This window comes from Zalophus californianus, chromosome 9 (assembly GCF_009762305.2).
Source record: "Zalophus californianus isolate mZalCal1 chromosome 9, mZalCal1.pri.v2, whole genome shotgun sequence".
Lineage (NCBI taxonomy): Eukaryota > Metazoa > Chordata > Mammalia > Carnivora > Otariidae > Zalophus > Zalophus californianus.
This window is the reverse complement of record NC_045603.1, coordinates 103,302,502-103,324,412: the sequence shown is the minus strand read 5'-3', so window position 1 is coordinate 103,324,412 and position 21,911 is coordinate 103,302,502. Positions and strand designations below refer to the sequence as shown.

General features: G+C 37.5%; 1 protein-coding gene and 1 non-coding gene across 17 annotated transcripts in view; both read right to left on the bottom strand.

Moving 5' to 3' along the window:
• The window catches only part of ERC1 (ELKS/RAB6-interacting/CAST family member 1), a 560,596-nt gene that overhangs the window by 333,629 nt on the left and 205,056 nt on the right, over positions 1-21,911 (bottom strand). The gene's annotated exons all lie outside the window — the stretch shown is intronic.
• LOC113923223 lies at positions 5,552-5,655 on the bottom strand. Its single transcript, XR_003520228.1, has one exon. It is a non-coding gene; the product is annotated as a U6 spliceosomal RNA (small nuclear RNA).

Genomic DNA, 21,911 nt, shown 5'->3' with positions numbered 1-21,911 from the left:
TTCTCGTTCTTTTTTTTTTTTAAGATTTTATTTATTTGTTTGAGAGAGAGAGAATGAGAGATAGAGAGCACGAGAGGGAAGAGAGTCAGAGGGAGAAGCTGACTCCCCGCTGAGCAGGGAGCCCGATGTGGGACTCGATCCGGGGACTCCAGGATCATGACCTGAGCCGAAGGCAGTCACCCAACCAACTGAGCCACGCAGGTGCCCTGGTTTTCCTATTCTTAATGAAGCTAGGATTCATCAGTGTATTAAGGTAGTAACAGCCTTCTCTTCTGTCTATAAAATTCACCTTTCACCAACTTTTCATCTAATAGTCCCAAACACAGATGAACCTTTCCTGAATAAATTATTCCATTGATGTATTTTATTAAATTAATTTTATTCTAATTTTTTCTTGCTGGCATGTAGACATGCACTTGATTTCTATATGTGGGTTTATATGGAACTAACTCAGTAAATGTTTCTGTTAATAATTTTTCTGCATATTCTTTTCAGTATTTCAGGGAAACACATATAATATATGAGGATTTTTTTCAATCTTTACATTCTTTTTATCTTTTCTTATTGAACTTTTTGTTAAATTTTCTGTGGAAACTTTTTATCTTTCCTTGTCTAACAAAAGTTGTTTTAGTTGTGACTATGTGAATGCTTATTTTATTGACATGCTTTTGAGATTTTCCAATGTTAAACCAATTTTGTCACAAGACAAACCCTATCTTATATTTTGTATATTTACCTCTATAAATTTCTTTACTTTCCTCCAGCTTAACATTTATAAAATTAATGAAAAAATTCTGATATTTTTGTTGCTTTCTGTAACGAAGGTTTCTCAGAGAATATAGTTAATAAAACTGTCAACAAAACTGTGGAATCCTCTTTACAAGATTTTGAAAACACACATTCTCTTTTAGGTTGATTTGAATGTGATTCTACCTATAGGCAACAAAATTATTTAAAAATAATTTCTAAATGCTTCTTCAGCACAGAATTTTATCTATAAAAATTATTCAAAATAAAACAGTAAATTAATGACATAGATGGCAGGATAAAAAGTCATTCTCTAATGGAAGTGCACACTAATAAGCTATGCCAAGGCCACATTTCAGATCTGTACCTTCTGCCATCTTGAATATTCACAGAAAGATTCAACCACAGAGAATATAATAAAAAGTTACCCATAGAAGAAATAGAAATGTGGGGCACCTGGGTGGCTCAGTAGGTTAAGCATCTGCCTTCAGCTCAGGTCATGATCCCAGGGTCCTGGGATCGAGTCCCGTGTTGGGCTCCCTGCTCAGCAGGGAGTATGTTTCTCCCTCTCCCTCTGCCCCTCCCCCCCTGCTCATGCTCTCTTTCTCTTTCAAATAAATAAAATCTTTAATAAAACAAAACAAAAAAAAAGAAGAAATAGAAATGTAAGTCATGTTTATATTTGATTCTTCTCATTACAAAATTGTTCTGTGCTAATAATTCCATTTTATTAATCTGAAGTCAATTATATCATGTAATGGAAAAAAAAGAGATTAGGACCTTTGCATTAGAAAAGACCAAAAAATGAAGCAAGACTTTGTTTTCATGAATCAAGTTGCTCTTTCTCAAGATTAAATTCCTCGTAACATTGCTTTTACTAGGTACAAACATTTTGCTGTTTTAAAAGAGAAAAAAATTTCACATGGTGTATAATTCTTCTCACTCTGTACCTGTGGATTATTCCAGATGGTGCTAGCAACCACTACGCCTGTAGCAGTAACCTGGTTACTCGGAGCATTATGACACATGGAGTAATAAACCTAATTAAAATCACCTGCATATTTTTTTCATTAGAGGGCCAACTTTATAGGCTTAACTTTTGATCCAATCAAAACCCATTTCATTCTTCAGCACTTTTTATCATAATTATTATCTGAGAGTTAGTGATTTTTTTAAATTTCTAACTTTACCCCTCAAGTCAACAGAACTAGGTCAGGGTGTTTTTAGTTGTATTTCAGAAAAAAAAAAAAAAAAAATCCACTGCCCCTATCTATCCCAACAAACCATTCCAATCCAACTTATAGTGTGTGTTTTAAAAACCAAAAAATGTTTATTTTGGTTTTCAAATATTGGTTATACGATTTTAATGATTACCTGCATCAACTCCAAAACCACATGATAAAATGCTAAGTAACAAATATAGAATAGGCAAGGTAACCTTCAAAGCATGATCCTAACACTTATGTGTGTGCACACGCACACACACATAACCAAAAAAATTAAAAATTAAATATTGAAAAGAAAAATACTTAAGATGTTTTTAATTTTTTTCTAATGGTTTTCTGTAGTTTCTAAATTTTCTAAAATAGACAAAATATTTTATATATATTTATTTATTTGAGAGGGAGACAGCACATACACAAGTTGGGTGGAGGGAAGGAGGGAAAAGGAATGGTAAGGGAAAGAATCCCAAGCAAACTCCAAGCTGAGTGTGGAGCCCGACTCAGGGCTCGAACTCACAACCATGAGAACATGACCTGAGCCACCCAGATGCCCCAACAGACAAAATATTTTTTTAAAACATTTTAAAGTTATGTTTTTAAAAAATGAGACATGGGGGTACCTGGGTGGCTTAGTCAGTTAATTGGCGGACTCTTGATTTCAGTTCAGGTCATGATCTCAGGGTCATGAGATCAAGCCCTCCATGGGTTCCATGTTGAGCACAGAGTCTACTCGAGATTCTCTCTCCCTCTCCCTCTTCCCCTTCCCCTGCTCACACACACACACATACACATTCTCTCTAAAATAAAAAAATACTTAAAAAAAAAGAGATATGGTTTTATCTCAAAATAGGGTCTTCATCTGTATCACACTAACAGAAAGTAGTCCAGTATGGCACATTTAAGTTTCCCTTTTTTTTTGGTCTTTAATTTTCCACTTGCTAACATTTTCTTTTTATATTTTAAATTTCTTTTCTTTATCTTAGTTTTCTGGCTATTACCTTTACATTTTCACTCTACAGAATAAAGGATAATTAAATAGAAAATAAAATGATTTTATCTAATAAGTCAGGCAACCAAGTATAGAAAAATGTAAGAAGATTAAATTAATCTCTCTCCTATTGTCTTTCCTACCTCACCTCCTTGTATTTTGTGTGTGCACACATAAGCATGAGTGCATGTAGAGTTCTGAATTCACAAATTAACTAGAGTGGATGAATACACCCAACTTTCTTGCCTCATTAATATCCTTTTCAATACTGTTTCTTAGGTAAAGAACACAAAGGGCAGTATCATCAAAACATACGTTAAGAGTAAAAACGGAAGATGTTACTATAATGTATATTCAGAAATAAATATTCTGAGACCTAATAGGATCTGTGAAACATGAAATTACCTTCTCTTTACTTATAAATAGATCAACATGTAATTTGATTTAAATCCATTGACAAGAAAACCCAAAGATGCTAGTAAATCCATACAAAGGGCAAACAGAAAGAAAAGGATTTAAATGGCTTAGTATAGATTTTTTTAACTCTCTCAGACTGACTGCTATTATGCCTGAATGAGTTAACTTAATTAATTTAACTGGAGTTAAATTCTAAGTGAACTTATATTTTTATTTTTATTATTCTTCATGAAGGAAAAGGAGAAAAGAGAGATTCATTAATGAATTAATCCTTTAAAATCTGATTCTCAGTTGATGAGTTCCCAACTATTGTAACAATGAAATGATGAATAATAGATTGAACACTCTCTACTCTCACACAGACATGAATGTATAAGAAGAGAGAAAAGCAAAAATGGAAAAGAAGACAGTGTGATCTCTGCAGGTCTCTGTCACAAGAAGTTTTATAAAATGTGGTCCACCACCTTGCTATTCAAAGTGTGATCCATGAACACACATCATGAGCATCACTTGGTACCTTGCTGAAAATACAGAATTCTCAGGATCACATGAGATCTACTAAATCTTCCCCTACTTTGTCATTGTTCCCTCAGCCTCTGCCTCTTAAAATTCAAACTCAAACTTAGGTAAATCTGTTAGGTCATAACTACTACTGACCCCCCTCAGCTCCCATACCCACTTTAAATGTATCTTATGAGATGTTAATTTGTTCCTCATATTAGTTTGAACCACATTTATATCTCATTATACCTATGAAAATGCCTTCATAGGGGCACTTGGCTGGCTCAGTCAGTGAAGTCTATGACTCTTGATCTCGGGATTTTAAGTCCGAGCCCCACACTGGATGTGGAGATTACTTTAAAAAAAAAATTAAATCTTTAAAAAAAAAAAGGAAATGCCTTCCTAGAGTTCAAGGTACATGTTTGCTACATTTTCAAAATTCACAACACCTAGCATACTTCCTCCTAGTGCAAAGATGCTCATTAAATATCTGTTGAACACATGCCTAAAAAGGAAACTAAGTACATCCCCTCTACAGACAAATCTACCCAAAACATGTTACTAAGGGAAAATACAGTTTAACATTTCAAAACAATAAATAAGCAACGAAAAAATGAACACTTTCCTTATCTTTAAACACCTAAAAAATTTATCTGGAAAGGAATAATTCTTGTTCTCCTTCAAAACTTACATTCTATTAAGAAGCCATCAATACTTTTTTCAGAAACTACATTTCTAGTGCCTTTTTCTTTGTCAAAAAGACATACATAACGCTAGTGTAATAGGTTACCCTATCATAAAAAATCTCCCCTGAAAATTTAAGGAAAAAAATAGAACGCTACTATCGTCAGGTTTAAAGAAATACCAAAACTCAGATCTGACTCAGCTATTTGTGTTTTCATTGGAAAAAAGAAGTTTAAGCTAGAAAAAGAGCTTAAAAGGGGCACCTGGGTGGCTCAGTCAGTTGAGCATCTGACTCTTTGTTTCAGCTCACGACATGATCTAAGGGTCCTGAGACTGAGCCCTACATCGGGCTCTGCGCTCAGTGCAGAGTCTACTTGAGATTTTCTCTCTCTCCCTATACCCCTCTCCCTGCTTGTCTCATTCACTTTCTAAAATAAATAAAGAAATCTTTAAAAAAAAGAAAAAGAGCTTAAAAATATGCTACTTAGAAGCAAAATGATATTGCTAAAGTATTACATATTAAACATCTATATTATGCATAAAATGCTACAGAGAGAATATACAGATATTGCATGTATGCACACACACAGACACTCCCTCTCCTTCTACCTTCCCAAGAACAGCTCCATTCACACTCAATATACAAACTAAGATGTGAAATTTCATAATACTACCCAAACACCTACACTTGGCTTAAAAATACCAATTTCATATGATATCATTCCCAAAAGTATACAAGAAACTAAAAATAATAAGAGTTTTACATGTTTTATGTCTAATTACAATGTTTTTGGATTATTTAAGAGATGCTTTGAAGAAGGATTTTTATTTTTATGGCACTGTATCCATAACAATCTACAGATAATAAGCCATAATAAAAAAGAAAGATTTCGACATAGAATATAAAATCATTAACAATGTGGAGCTGTATATAAACACGGTTAAGTTCTACCAAAAAATGCTTTAAATGAACAACAGTTTTTGTTTTGTTTTAAAAATGGAACACGTCACGAATTTGCCTGTCGCCCTTTTGCAGGGGCCATGCTAATCTCTGTATTGTTCCAAGTTTAGTAACTGTGCTGCGGAAGCGAGCACCAGTTCAACAGCTTTTAATCAGCAAGGGAAGAGCATGATAATTAGTCCCATCTTACATTTAATTTCACGTATTTCCATGTTTGTTCTCACTATCACACTGGTCACCTTGTAGGCAAGGATCTTACATCTGAGGCAAGGCCTAGCTCATAGCAGTTACTCAAAGTTAACTGAATTGAAGTTTTTGACAGAAAGCTTTTTTTTTTTATTTTTTATTCTTATGTTAATCACCATATCATCATTAATCATCATTTGTTTTGGTGTAGTGTTCCATGATTCATTGTTTGTTCATAACACCCAGTGCTCCATGCAGAATGTGCCCTCTTTAATACCCATCACCAGGCTAACCCAACCCCCTACCCTCCTCCCCTCTAAAAACCTCAGTTTCTTTTTCAGAGTCCATCATCTCTCCTGGTTCGTCTCCCCCTCTGACTTACTGCCCTTCATTCTTCCTCTCCTGCTATCTTCTTCTTTTCTTTTTTCTTAAAATATGTTGCGTTATTTGTTTCAGAGGTACGGATCTGTGATTCAACAGTCTTGCACAATTCAGAGCGCTCACTGTAGCACATACCCTCCCCAATGTCTATCACCCAGCCACCCCACCCCCCCCCCCCCCCACCACTCCAGTAACACTCAGTTTCTTTCTTGAGATTAAGAATTCCTCATATCAGTGAGGTCATGTGATACATGTCTTTCTCTGATTGACTTATTTCACTCAGCATAACACCCTCCAGTTCCATCCACGTCGTTGCAAATGGCAAGATCTCATTCTTTTTGATGGCTGCATAATATTCCATTATGTATATATACCACCTCTTCTTTATCCATTCATCTGTCGATGGACATCTTGGCTCTTTCCACAGTTTGGCTATTGTGGACATTGCTGCTATAAACATTGGGGTGCACGTACCCCTTCGGGTCCCTACATTTGTATCTTTGGGGTAAATACACAGTAGTGCAATTGCTGGATCAAATGGTAGCTCTAATTTCATCTGTTTGAGGAACCTCCATACTGTTTTCCAGAGGGGTTGCACCAGCTTGCATTCCCACCAACAGTGTAGGAGGGTTCCCCTTTCTCCACATCCCTGCCAACATCTGTCGTTCCCTGACTTGTTAATTTTAGCCATTCTGACGGGTGTGAGGTGGTATCTCATGGAGGTTTTGATTTGGATTTCCCTGATGCCGAGCGATGTTGAGCACTTTTTCATGTGCCTGTGGCCATTTGGATGTCTTCTTTGGAAAAATGTCTGTTCATGTCTTCTGCCCATTTCTTGATTGGATTATTTGTTCTTTGGGTGTTGAGTTTGATAAGTTCTTTATACATTTTGGATACTAGCCCTTTATCTGATATGTCATTTGCAAATATTTTCTCCCATTCTGTCGGTTGTCTTTTGGTTTTGTGGACTGTTTCTTTTGCTGTGCAAAAGCTTTTTATCTTGATGAAATCCCAATAGTTCATGTTTGCCCTGGCTTCCCATGCCTTTGGTGATGTTTCTAGGAAGAAGTTGCTGCAGCTGAGGTCGAAGAGGTTGCTACCTGTGTTCTCCTTTAGGATTTTGATGGACTCCTGTCTCACGTTTAGTCTTTCAACCATTTGGGGTCTATTTTTGTGTGTGGTGTAAGGAAATGGTCCAGTTTCATTCTTCTGCATGTGGCTGTCCAATTTTCCCAAAACCATTTGTTGAAGAGACTGTCTTTTTTCCATTGGACATTCTTTCCTGCTTTGTCAAAGATAAGTTGACCATAGACTTGAGGGTCCATTTCTGGGCTCTCGATTCTGTTCCATTGATCTATGTGTCTGTTTTTGTGCCAGTACCATACTGTCTTGATGATGACAGCTTTGTAATAGAGCTGGAGGTCCGGAATTGTGATGCCGCCAGCTTTGCTTTTCTTTTTCAATATTCCTCTGGCTATTCGGGGTCTCTTCTAGTTCCATACAAATTTTAGGATTCTTTGTTCCATTTCTTTGAAAAAGTGGATGGTATTTTGATGGGGATTGCATTGAATGTGTAGATTGCTCTAGGGAGCATTGACAGCTTCACAATGTTGGTTCTCCCAATCCATGAGCACGGAACATTTTTCCATTTCTTTGTGTCTTCTTCAATTTCTTTCATGAGTATTTTATAGTTTTCTGAGTACAGATCCTTTGCCTCTTTGGTTAAATTTATTCCTAGGTATCTTATGGTTTTGGGTGCAATTGTGAATGGGATCGACTCCTTGATTTGTCTCTCTTCTGTCTTGTTGTTGCTGTATAGGAATGCCACTGATTTCTGTGCATTGATTTTATAGCCTGCTACTTGACTGAATTCGTGTATGAGTTCTAGCAGTTTTGGGGTGGAGTCTTTTGGGTTTTCCACATACAGTATCATATCACCTGCAAAGAGTGAGAGTTTGACTTCCTCTTTGCCGATTTGGATGCCTTTCATTTCTTTTTGTTGTCTGCTTGCTGTGGCTAGGACTTCTCATACTATGTTGAATAGCAGTGGTGAGAGTGGACATCCCTGCCGTGTTCCTAACCTTAGGGGAAAAGCTCTCAGCCTTTCCCCATTGAGAATGATATTCGCTGTAGGTTTTTCATAGATGGCTTTTATGATATTGAGGTATGTACCCTCTATCCCTATACTCTGAAGAGTTTTGATCAAGAAAGGATCCTGTACTTTGTCAAATGCTTTTTCTGCATCTATTGAGAGGATCATATGATTCTTGTTCTTTCTTTTGTTAATGTATTGTATCACGTTGATTGATTTGCGGATGTTGAACCAGCCTTGCAGCCCAGGGATAAATCCCACTTGGTCGTGGTGAATAATCCTTTTAATGTACTGTTGGATCCTATTGGCTAGTATTTTGGTGAGAATTTTTGCATCCATGTTCATCAAGGATATTGGTCTGTAATTCTCCTTTTTGATGGGGTCTTTGTCTGGTTTTGGGATCAAGGTAATGGTGGCCTCATAAAATGAATTTGGAAGTTTTCCTTCCATTTCTAGTTTTTGGAACAGTTTCAGGAGAATAGGTATTAATTCTTCTTTAAATGTCTTATAGAATTCCCCTGGGAAGCCATCTGGCCCTGGGCTTTTGTTTCTTGGGAGATTTTTGATGACTGCTTCAATTTCCTTAGTGGTTATAGGTCTGTTCAGGTTTTCTATTTCTTCCTGGTTCAGTTTTGGTAGTTGATACATCTCTAGGAATGCACCCATTTCTTCCAGGTTATCTAATTTGCTTGGAATAGAGTTGGTCATAATATGTTCTTATAATTGTTTGTATTTCTTTGGTGTTGGTTGTGATCTCTCCTCTTTCATTCATGATTTTGTTGATTTGGATCATTTCTCTTTTCTTTTTGATCAGTCTGGCCAGGGGTTTATCAATCTTGTTAATTCTTTCAAAGAACCAGCTCCTAGTTTTGTTGATCTGTTCTACTGTTCTTTGGTTTCTATTTCATTGATTTCTGCTCTCATCTTTATTATTTCTCTTCTCCTGCTGGGTTTAGGCTTTATTTGCTGTTCTTTCTCGAGCTCCTTTAGGTGTAGGGTTAGGCTGTGTATTTGAGACCTTTCTTGTTTCTTGAGAAAGGCTTCTATTGCTATAATTTCCACGCAGGACGGCCTTGGCTGTATCCCAAAGATGTTGGACAGTTGTGTTTTCATTTTCATTGGTTTCCATGAATTTTTTAAATTCTTCTTTAATTTCCTGGTTGACCCATTCATTCTTTAGTAGGATGCTCTTTAGCCTCCATGTATTTGAGTTCTCTCCGACTTTCCTCTTGTGATTGAGTTCTAGTTTCAAAGCACTGTGGTCTGAAAATATGCAGGGAATGATCCCAATCTTTTGGTACCAGTTGAGACCTGATTTGTGACCTAGGATGTGATCAATTCTGGAGAATGTTCCATGGGCACTAGAGAAGAATGTGTATTCCGTTGCTTTGGGATGCAATGTTCTGAATATGTCTGTGAAGTCCATTTGGTCCAGTGTGTCATTTAAAGTCTTTATTTCCTTGTTGATCTTTTGCTTAGATGATCTGTCCATTTCAGTCAGGGGGGTGTTAAAGTCCCCCACTATTATTGTATTGTCGTCAATGTGTTTCTTTGCTTTTGTTATTAATTGCCGTATATAATTGGCGCTTCCATGTTTGGGGCATAGATATTTACAACTGTTAGATCTTCTTGTTGGATAGACCCTTTAAGTAGCATATAGTATCCTTCCTCATCTCTTATTACAGTCTTTGTTTTAAAATCTAGTTTGTCTGATATAAGGATTGCCACCCCAGCTTTCCTTTGGTGTCCATTAGCATGGTAAATGGTTTTCCACCCCCTCACTTTCAATCTGGGGGTGTCTTTGGGTCTAAAATGAGTCTCTTGCAGACAGCATATGGATGGGTCTTGTTTTTTAATCCAATCTGATAGCCTGTGTCTTTTGATTGGGGCATTGAGCCCATTTACATTCAGGGTAACTATTGAAAGGTATGAATTTAGTGCCATTGTATTACCTGTAAGGTGACTGTTACTGTATGTTGTCTGTGTTCCTTTCTGATCTTTGCTGCTTTTAGGCTCTCTCTTTGCTTAGAGGACCCCTTTCAATATTTCTTGGAGGGCTGGTTTCGTGTTTGCAAATTCCTTTAGTTTTTGTTTGTCCTGGAAGCTTTTTATCTCTCCTTCTATTTTCAATGACAGCCTAGCTGGATATAGTATTCTTGGCTGCATATTTTTATCGTTTAGTGCTCTGAAGATATCTTGCCAGTCCTTTCTGGCCTGCCAGGTCTCTGTGGATAGGTCTGTTGCCAATCTAATATTTTTAACATTGTAGGTTACATATCTCTTCTCCCGAGCTGCTTTCAGGATTTTCTCTTTGTCTCTGAGACTCGTAAGTTTTACTATTAGATGTCGGGGTGTTGACCTATTATTATCGATTTTGAGAGGGGTTCTCTGTGCCTCCTGGATTTTGATGCCTGTTTCCTTCCTCACATTAGGGAAGTTCTCTGCTATTATTTGCTCCAATATATCTTCTGCCCCTCTCTCTCTTTCTTCTTCTTCTGGGATCCCAATTATTCTAATGTTGTTTCGTCTTATCGTATCACTTATCTCTTGAATTCTGCCCTCGTGATCCTGTAGTTGTTTCTCCCTCTTTTTCTCACCCTCTTTATTTTCCATCATTTGGTCTTCTATATCACTGATTCTGTCTTCTGCCTCATTTATCCTAGCAGTTAGTGCCCCCATTTTTGATTGCACCTCATCAATAGCCTTTTTGATTTCGACTTGGTTAGATTTTAGTTCTTTTATTTCTCCAGAAAGGGTTCTCTAATAACTTCCACGCTTTTTTCAAGCCCAGCTAGTATCTTTAAAGTCATGATTCTGAACTCTAGGTCCGACATCGTACTAATGTCCGTATTGAGTAGGTCCCTGGCTGACGGTACTACCTCTTGTTCTTTTTGCTGAGGTGATTTTTTTCGTGTTGTCATTTTGTCCAGAGGAGAACAGATGAACTAGAGAACAAAATGCTAACAGGTTTACAACGTCCCCAGCAAATATACTGTATACAAATCAGAAAAGACCTGAAACCAGGGGAAAAGAAAGGGAAAGAAAGAAAAAAGAAAGAGAAAAAAAAAAAGATAAAAACAAAAACAGAACAATACAAAAAAAGCAGAATGTGATCAAATATGATCAGGCTAGTGCATAGATCAGTGCCACACACTAGATTTTGGGCATATTTTGGTGTGTTAGAAAAAAGTGCCTCCTAAAATTTTAAAGGAAGAAAGACTTATATATGTACAAAATAAGGGTTGAAGGGATAGAAGATGGCAGTAAAGATGAAAATTATAAAAGATTTTATAAAAGGACTTGATAAGATAAGAAGTTGTTTGAAAAAAGAAAGAAGATTTAAAAAAAAAAAAAGAAAAAAGGGAGAGAATGTGATCAGGCAGGAGACTAGAACAGAGCCATACACTAGTGATTTAGGGTATATTTTGATCTGTTAGAAGAAACTGTATCTCAAAATTTTAAAGAGAGAACTTACATATATATGCCAAAAATAAGGGTAACTAGTATGAAGGGATAAAATATGACTCTAAAAATGAAAAATAAAAAAAATTTTTTTTTTAAAAAAGAGATTGATAAGATGTTGGTTGAAAAAGGGAAAAAGAAAAAAAAACAGTTAACAGAAATTAACTTTGATGAACTAATGAATCATGGTAACAAAAAGCCATGAATTCTATGTGCAGTATTCCCCTAGCGCTGGAGTTCTCCCATTCTCCTTGATTGGTAAACTTGGTCTTGGCTTGCTGGCTGTTTGTGTTGATCTTCTGGGGGAGGGGCCTGTTGCTGTGGTTTCCAAATGTCTTTGCCGGAGGCGGAATTGCCCCGCCCTTGTCGGTCCGGGCTAATCAAGCTGCTCGGGTTTGCTCTCACGAGCTTTTGTTCCCTGCAAGCTCTCCGTACAGCCTTGGAGGACCAGGACAAAAATGGCGGCCTCCCAATCTCCACCCGGAGGAGCCGAGAACTCGGGGCCCCGCTCCTCAGTGCGCCCACAGAGAAAAGCAGTCACTCCCTTGTCCCCGGTCCGGCCGCTCTCCATGCTCACCCGGCCTGTGACCGAGCGTTACTATCTCTGGCACCCGACCCCGTGTGGAGTCTCCAAACCCAGCAGATCCCTGTGGTGCGCTCCCGTGCCGCTCCTCCCCGGGAAGGAAGGGGAGTCTCCGCGGATCTGCCGCCTGTTGGGTCCCTGCTGGAGGAGCAGTGCCCCGACTGGGCTGCGGATCACAGTTTATAGCCACCCCGAGCTGAGAGCCCGTGCCTCAGCTCCGTCTCTGCAGCCGGCTTCCCCGCTCCGATACCTGGGAGCTCTGGCGCACTCAGGCTCCCCCGGTCTTTCTGTGACCCCAAGGGTCCTGAGACCACACTGTCCCGGGAGGATTCCACCCCTGCTTAGCCACTGCAGCGACGTCCCTCAGCGGAGCCGACTTCTAAAAGGTCCAATTTTGTGTTCTGCGGCTCTATCACTTGCCAGAAGCGGCCGGCGGAGGCCCCTCCCCCGCCATCTATCCTCCCGAATATCGCCTCGGATTCACTTCTCTGCACGTCCTACCTTCCAGTAAGTGGTCGCTTCTCTGTTCAGAGAGTTGTTGCTACTCTCCTCTTTGATCTCCTGTTGAGTTCGTAGGTGTTCAGAATGGTTTGATCCCTATTCAGCTGAATTCCTGAGACCAGACGAAATCTAGGTCTCCTACTCCTCCATCTTGCTCCGCCCCCCCCCAGAAAGCTTTTTTTAATGTTGGTTCTCAGAATAACTCTAATCCATTACCATTAATTCAATGAATATTTCATGAAAGCTTCTATGTGCTAGGTATTATCTTGGGAATATGGCAGTAAAAAATAAAAAGACAAAAATCTCAGCCCTCATTGAGTTTATAGTCAATGGGAAGAGAGAGAATATAAGTAAAATACACTGTATGTTACTGGTAATAAATCCAATGGAAAAAAAAAAGGAGGAAAAGAAGAGGGGTATGGGAATGGAGGTGAGACTGCAATTTTAAATTGAGTGCTCGGGAAAAGCCACACTGTGAATGTAACATTTAAGTAAAGATGTAAAGGAAAAGGGGAAATAAGCCACAGCTATGCACATATTGAGGCGAGAGTGTTTCACACAGAGGAAACAGCAGATGCAAAGGTCCTGATGTAAGAGTGTGCCCGGCTGCCGTGATCAAAGTAGATGGAGACACAGCATACTGACAGATGAGGTCACACAGGGAATGAAAGGCCAGACCCCCCAGCAAGGGTGAGCAAACTTTTTGTTTTTTAAATCCAGACAATAAATATTTTACACTTTGTAAGCCATTTATAATCCGTGTCACATATTCTTCTCTGTTGTTTTTAACCATTTTAAATACGCGAAAACCATTCTTAGCTTGCAGGCTATATAAAAGGTACAGGGCCTGTAGTTTGCTAATCCTTGCTGCAGAGCTTTGTAGGTCCCTGAAAAGCCTTTTGCTTTTTTTTTTTTTTAAGATTTTATTTATTTATTTGGAAGCGGGCAGAGGGAGAGGGAGTAAGAATCTCAAGCAGACTTACAGCTGAGCAGGGCTTGATCCCATGATTCTAAGATCATGACCTGAGCTGAAACTGAGAGTTGGACACTTAACCAAACTAAACCACCAGGTACCCCTGTCTTTTGCTTTAGGAAGCAACTCCTTGGTATCATAAAGTACAGAAGAATATCTCATAAAAACTAATTAAAAATAACCTAATAAAAATTCAAGTTTCTATCAACTAAGGTAAAGCTACACATTTGTCTATAACTTAAAACCAGTATGCATTCTGGAACACCTGGGTGGCTCCGTTGGTTGAGCATCCGAATGGTGATTTTGGCTCAGGTCATGATCTCATGGGTGGTGGGATGAAGCCCCAAGTTGGGCTCCGGCTCAGCAGGGAGTCTGCTTGAGATTCTCTCTGTCCCTCTCCCTCTGCCCCTCCACAACTCGTGTTCTCTCTCTCTCAAATAAATCTTAAAAAAAAAAAAAAATTCTAAAAGAATTCAGTTAGCTTTCATATCTAACCACAACTGCCAAATTTTCTAAACCCAACTGCCAAATTTTTCAGAAGAGTTAGCTTTCACATATCTATTTACCAAATACCAAGGGCTGCACAGTTTTAAGGAAGAGAACTCAATATGACCTCACTGCCCACATGGAACTTATTTTTGAAAGAGGCAGAACAACATAAACTAACAAAGAAGCATCTCATAGCACAGTGGCATATGCTATGGGAAAAATAAAACTGAACCATATAATAGAGATACTGAATACATGAATAGAGATACAGTTTATTAGGCTACAATGGTAAGGGCAGACATCACTAAGGAACTGTCATGGAGGATGTGAAAAGTGAGCCATGAAAAGAACTGGGGGAAGAGGTAGAGAGGACCTAAGTACAAATGCTTTGAGGACAGCAAAAGCTTGGTTCATTTTTTTTTTAAGTTGATGTGATGGTGTATAGCGAAAGGTAAGTAGTAAGTGGTGGGGTCACAGAGGCGGCAAAAAGTCAGATGATGCAGAGCCTTAAAAACCATGGTAAGGAGTTTGGGTTTTATTCTGAGCATAAAGGGAGAGCACAGCGAGGTCTTAAGCAAGGAGTGACAGCATTTACTGTAAGCTTTAAGAGTTCAGTGTAGCTGCTATGGAGAAGAGACTAGTAGAGGAGCAGAATGCAGAAGCAAAGGCACCAGTGAGAAAGCTACTCTGGGTAGTTTGAGCAAGAGATAATGCTTCATAAGAGAGCGTGGAGAGAAATGGCTGAATTTCAGTTATATTTGTGATGTGTGATAGGACTTACTTATAGATTTAATGTAGGGAGTGAGAGAAGAGAAGAATTAGGAATTAGTTGGTGATTTATTGCCTGAGCAATGGGTGAATGGTGATACCATTTACTGAACTGGGAAACACTGGGGAAGAAGTTTTGAAAAGTATGTGCAAAATGAAGAGATCTGTTCTGGGCAAAGTGAAGTCTGATACCTAATTAAAGACATCATGGAGAAATTATCTCCACAGTATATTATTCTGGAGCTGCTTACGTGCGCGCTCACACACGACAGATATGTCACATAGACACAATGGTTGGGAGCCATATATATATCATTAATATTGAAAGTCATGAAGTCATGAATCTTGAAGGCATCTTCTGAGAAATGTATATGTAAAAAAGATAAGAGGGTTGAAAATGGAGCCCTTTGAGTTCTAGGGGAATATGGGGGAGCCAGAAATGACAACACAGAAGAAATGACAAGTGAACGACAGAGAAAATAAGGAGAATCTGCTGTCAGAAATGCCACAAGAAAATAGCGTTTCAAGGAAGGGAGTGTGTAGAATGATGCTGAAAGGAAAAGTAAGGTGACAGAACGTGACTTCTGGACCTGCCACCTGGAACTACACCACCAAAAAACCCTGGAAAAAGCAGTTTTAGGGAAGTGATAAAAATAGATTTAAAAATAGATAAAAGAGAAGCCTGACTTCATGAATTTGAAGAAAGGTGAGAAAATGCAGATGGCAATTATATATAGTCAATTTTTAAACAAGATTTACTGAGCAGGAAAAGAGAAAAAGGGTGTGCCAGCTAGAAAGGACTATCATGTCAAGGGAAGGACTTTCAAAGATGGAGGGTGGAAATGTTAAAGCATCCTTATGATGATGTACTAGGAGAGCAAATTTTTTAAAATAAAGGAAAGCACTATCCTTAAACTGGGGAACTAGACAGAATTAAGAGAAAATATAGAGTTGACCTTAGAACAGTGACACCACTGCAAAACACACCCGTACAGATGCACATAAGCTGACAGATCTAACGCTGGGCAGATGCAGTAGGTAGCATCTGATTCGGATTTTCTCGATGTAATATGAAGTGAAGTCAGCAGCTTTGAGGTGGGAAGGGAGGAGGGATTTTGTGGATTTGACAAGAGAAGACAGAGTGGGATATAATCATCTCTGAAAGTGTAAAATCAAATTTAACAGGCATTTGCATTAGAATTACCTGTATAATTGGGAGCACATTTGAAATATGTGGCCATAAATCTGAGGCGAGACCTGTCAGGACAGTTGTATGACTTTTTTTCCCAAGTACGATGCAGCATCTCAGCACAGAGGCAGCCGGGGATAGGAAGGGGTGGTCAGAGCTACAATGTATTTTGCAGCAGCACTCAGCTAACGTGTAGAATTCCAAAAGATAACCATCAACTCCAAATACTTAAATACACAGGAAAGGAAAGGGGGACGTTTTATGCTGGCCAGAACAGGCACACAATCCCCCAAATCTAAGAAAGACACTCCTCAGAATGGCACCAGAACAGAGGAAAAGAAAAGGAGAGAATCCAGTCTCACATTTCTTAGTATAACTTGTGGAGATGTTTTACTACAACGGTTGATGTCTGTTATCCAAACTCTATAAAGGCAAGATGTTGGTATATTCAAAATCAATTTATAAAGTCCGAAAAACAACAGACCAAGGATATGACATAATGCTATGGTTGTATTGTGTCAAGAAATCTGAATATGTGCTAGAGAAACGGAGAACCAAAGAAAATTCCTCCCTTAAAATAATGACTTGACTTTTTGGATTTGTGGCAGAATAAATGTACTGTCATTTGTTTTCATTCTTTAAAGAAAGCTGGTCTGTGTTGCTCACTCTGGATTTCTCCTTGATTTATTGATAATGACACAGGAAAGCACAAGCATTTTATGGAGAGCATCCATTTATTTTATGCATTACCTTGATTTCTATCATTGTCTAAAACAAGACATATAAATTTGGTACTAAGAAATAAACATATATATCCTCAAGCCTCACCTCTATTTTTTCTTTTCAATTTTATTCTTCTTCCCCAACACTCCTACTTTATTTAATTTATTTAATTTTCTTCTCCCTTTCATATTTTTCTGTTTCTATGCCTCACAGAATCAACCAGAGAGCTAACCCTTCTTGGTGGAATTCAGACCTAGGAGGTTACTGGCCCTATGACCTAGGAAAAGTAACATTCTAGCATGAACAGAACAATGAAACACATATAGCTTTTTACTTCCTGCTCTCTTGTTTCCCTCTTATCATCTGAAAAGTGCTTTGTAGATATTAAGGCATTTACTTTCATCGCCCCAAGGCTCTGTCAATGATGAGCACTGTGGATGCTACAGTTTAATCATACCACACAACAGTATACCAAGATGGGTGTGCAGAAAGAGCACACCATTCATACTTTTTTACGTGGTGGTTTCACAGGGCTCAGCTTAAAAACTGATTTAACTTGGACATCTCTGTAACATGCACATGGAGAGGTAATAGCTGGAGGCTACTATGGGAATCAAGGCATTAATATAGCATTAATAAAAAGCCGATATATTGAGTAGATAATGGTAACAGTTTTTCTCTGGTGCAAATAAAAGCTAGGGACCAGCAAACTCTGTAAGTGGTTTTCTTCATAAATTTTGGGTAAAATAAAATGAAAATTATTAAATCAACTGAGTAGAAGACTATTAATCACTAAAGCATTCCACTGAAATGGAAGGGAAGAATCAAGTTTAAAGTTTCTGATTTCATTAATAAAAGATGGGCCTAGAGGAAGAAAGGGAGGCCAAAAAATAAATAAAAATTCTAACTGATGAATTTGAAAATTTACATTGTATTTTCATTACAAAAACAATTAAATTCCTCTTCCAAGGGGTCTTTAGCCAACAGAGTTCTGACTGTACACAAAACATGACTTAATTTATAAAAATTCAGTATGCTACAAGTGAATTATAAAAATTAGTTTACATTCCCCTGCTTTTTGCTTTTGTTAGAGACATAGTGACCTCATAATAAAATCCAAACTCCCTTAATTAGCACCAAAGGCCCTTAACAATCATCTTTATTCCCATTCCATATGTCTATATTTCTACTCCATCCTGCAGTAAGTTTTTTGTTTTGGAGTGTTTTTGTTTTGGGCTTTTCAGATGTTTTATGTCATTACCCTATCTCTGCCTAGCATACAAGTACTCATCCTTCAAGATGAAGTTCAAATGGCAGCATCCTGGCAAAGCTTTCCAGCACCCCCCTCCCCGAGCAGAACTGCTTCATCCCTATGACTGAAGGGTCTGCACCTGAACTACAATATGGTATATTATGGCATACATTTAAAGGAAAATATAGAAAATATATTTCTATAATCTAGAAATTATAATACTTAAATTATAATAATCATAGATTATAATTATAGATTATAATACTTAAAATATACAAATATTAACTCTAGAGTTAGAGATTAAATATTATATTATATATATTATACATTATATTATATATATAAAATATATATTATATATTAAATTATAATAATAATCATAAATTATAATACTTAAAATACACAAATATTAACTCTAGAGTTAGAGATTAAATATAAGAAAAACTAAAATATACAGTAAAATGCAAATCACTGCTCACAGTGCATATATGGTACTTACCACTATGGTCCAAGTGCTTTTGAGTCATTAAAAGATTAAATTGTCCCAAAACTTTTCTTTGTCAAAGTGGTAAAGACAAGTTTGCTTCCTACAGTGCACCATAACATCATTTGAATTTTGCTTGAAATAAAAGCCACCTTCTTTTCTCATTGGTCCATAGCAATTACAGCAGTAATACTTGATAACAATGAGATCATAACCACAAAATGAATGAATATGGATAAATATGCTAGTTATAGGATTTCACCCAGATGATCCAAAATATGTACACAAATTGTGTTACAATTGTGTTAAACTGCTTTTAACAAAGCAAATTTGCTTTTAACAAAGCAAAGCTTTTAACAGTTGGAGAGCTCTGGATTAAATATTGGTTTACCATTCATTACCTATGTGATCAAAGGCTCTTTAAGTTTCAGGGTCTTTTGTTTTTGTTTTTTAGCTTTTAATTTGTGATATAGAGTTGTTATGTGGAATAAATAAGATAATGTATGAAAAATGCAAAGCATAGGATTTGGCACATGGCAAAAAGCTAGTGACACTCATTGTCACACACGCACATGCACACAAACACACATATCTACCTTATTATATTTTAATACATAAATTTTAAATACCTAAATTCCCCATACATTAACCTGCAGAGAATCACAGAATATGCTTTTTCTACTTTGCAGGTGGGGGGAAGGGTGTGTGTGTGTGACTGAATGTTCTATGTTTGAATGTTAAGTCTAGCACTACATTAGATAAAATACTATAATAACCACCTTTATAAGTTTTTCATCATATACTAAGCACCTTAATGTTTATCATCACATTATCTCTTTTGTCACCTTATTCAAAACACTTTTATGAGGTTTTATTAATTCCACTTTATAGATAAAAGCCCAAACCTTCAATAAAATTTAGTAATTAGCCCAAATTACAGTCTTACACATCATGGAAATGGTACTCAACTCCAGAGCAGTCTGACTGCAACTACCATACACTTAATCTCTCTGCTATAGTAATTATAAGTGAAATTGCTTATTTTGTAACATCTCTGAAATCAAATATTGACTGAATATAGCTTACATGACACATACAAAATAAATGAAAAGGTGGAAAGCTATTGCTTTATAGAGCTGTTACATTCCACGGTTTCCTTCGTTTTCAAGAAATTTCATCCTTCAGTCTTTTTTTTTCTGTTTCCAGAAGAACAGCATATCCTTGGCATTCTCATATTGACTCATTTCATTTTTCTTAACTGAACTCTTCAGAAAGTGAGCTTCAGCCCTAAGGCTGGGGGCATTTTTACACAGGTCTGCCTTTTAAAAACAACACTTGCCCTCCACTTGAAATGATGAGTGTAAAAAAAAAAAAAAAGGCCTTTAGTTCTTTCACAGATTTGTGTCTTCGTTTACATTGGATGGTAGATGTGAAAGTGTACTGCAAACTATTAGAAACTAAATAAACGTAAGATATTTTAACTTTTATGTGGACAGCCCAAAACGGAGCCAAAGGCTTCAGGGAGAAAGAGTCAGAGAATAATTCTACATCTGTAAGAAATTACCTCGGGGCACTTGGTCAGCCTTGGGGATACCTTTGGCTCAGGTCGTAATCCTAGGGTCCCTAGCCTAGCATCAGGCTCCCTGCTCAGCAAGAAGCTGCTTCTCCCTCTCATGTTCTTATTTGCTGCCCCACTCATGTTCTTATTTGCTCTACTCTCAAATAAATAAATAAATAATCTTTAAAAAAAAAAGAGAAAGAAAGTAAAAGTAATTACCTCAAGGCCATATGGTTGCCGAAAAACTAAACCAAATTCTAGGTCACAGATAAAGACTAATCTCACCAAAGGGTAGAACCCAAATTACCGATGAATTAAAAAAATATGTCCAAGGCATTGCCCGGGAGAAAATGGGCTGTGAAATGGTAAATGATCTATGTTTCTCTAAGCTTTAATAGTCTGCTAAGTTCTTGACATTTTCCTTACTCATTAAATCAACAAATACTTAGTTAAACAACACTATCAGCTGTCAAACACTAGGGATATAAGTCCATGAATAAAAATAATACCTGTTCTCAAAATACCTCCCAGGCATCCAAGCAAATACAGTAGTATATACTGTATATGTAAGTGCTACAAGAGTACACAAGAAAAGGACCTAACCTAATCTGGAAGTAGGCATGATGGTGATAATCAGGAAAAACTTTCTGAAAAGTCATACAGGAACTTTTTTTTTTAAGATTTTATTTATTTGAGAGAGAGAGCACAAGCAGGGGGAGCTGCAGAGGGGGAGGGGGAAGCAGGCTCCCCACTGAGCAGGGAGCCCAATGTGGGGCTCAATCCCAGGACCCCAGGATCACAACCCAAGCTGAAGGCAAATGCTTAACTGACTGAGCCACCCAGGTGCCCCCATACAGGAACTTTCTTAAGGGATCACTCCAGGTTACTCAGCAGAGGATAGAATACTAGGCAAAGAGAACTGTACGAATAAAGCCCTGATGAAAAGGAAAATGTGTCATGTTGGGGGAAAACCACATTCAGTATGACTACAGCTTAAAATTGGTGGAGGGTAGAGAAAAAGGAAGGTAAAATAAACAAAAATCAAATAATTATATTATACTAAGCAAGGAATTGGTAGTTTATCCCAAATGGGTAAGACTTTATGTAAGGAAGTGATATAATCACATTTCCAAAATTTAGGAAAACACACTGAAGGGCAATCCTAATTTGGGGGATGGGGACAATTAGATAGCTTTTACAGTAATGCAAAAAAGAATCATTTGACTTTGCCCTGAAGTTGCATCGATAAACTGAACTAGTAATGAGAACAGACAAGCTAATATACTTTATACTAACCAACCTCCTTTAAATCAGGTAATGATAGCCTGTTCTGACTTTTCCTCTCACAACACATTCTATAAAAGTTTTTTTTTGATTATTGCCAAACTAAGTCATCATGACCACTCCTCCAAACCCATTTATTCCTTGCTTTTAGCTCTCTTAGAAAGTCATCTGCAAAGAACTCTCCTTTATACATCTCAATTAAAAGATCATATATGAAGGGAATCAATTTTTGCTACCACTTTCAAAATACGAAAGTTTAACAAACTTAAGTGATTTTTAATTTAGAAACCCATAACTAACACTGAAATGCTCAATACCTAGACCAAATAGCTAGCTACAGCATCTTAACAATGTCTTTTGTGGCCAGCGGGTGCAAATATCCCAAGCACAACAAAAACAAAATAATCCCACCTTAAGAAAAACAAGTAAAGAAAGTTTAAACAGATACATGTCTTCCTGTCTATG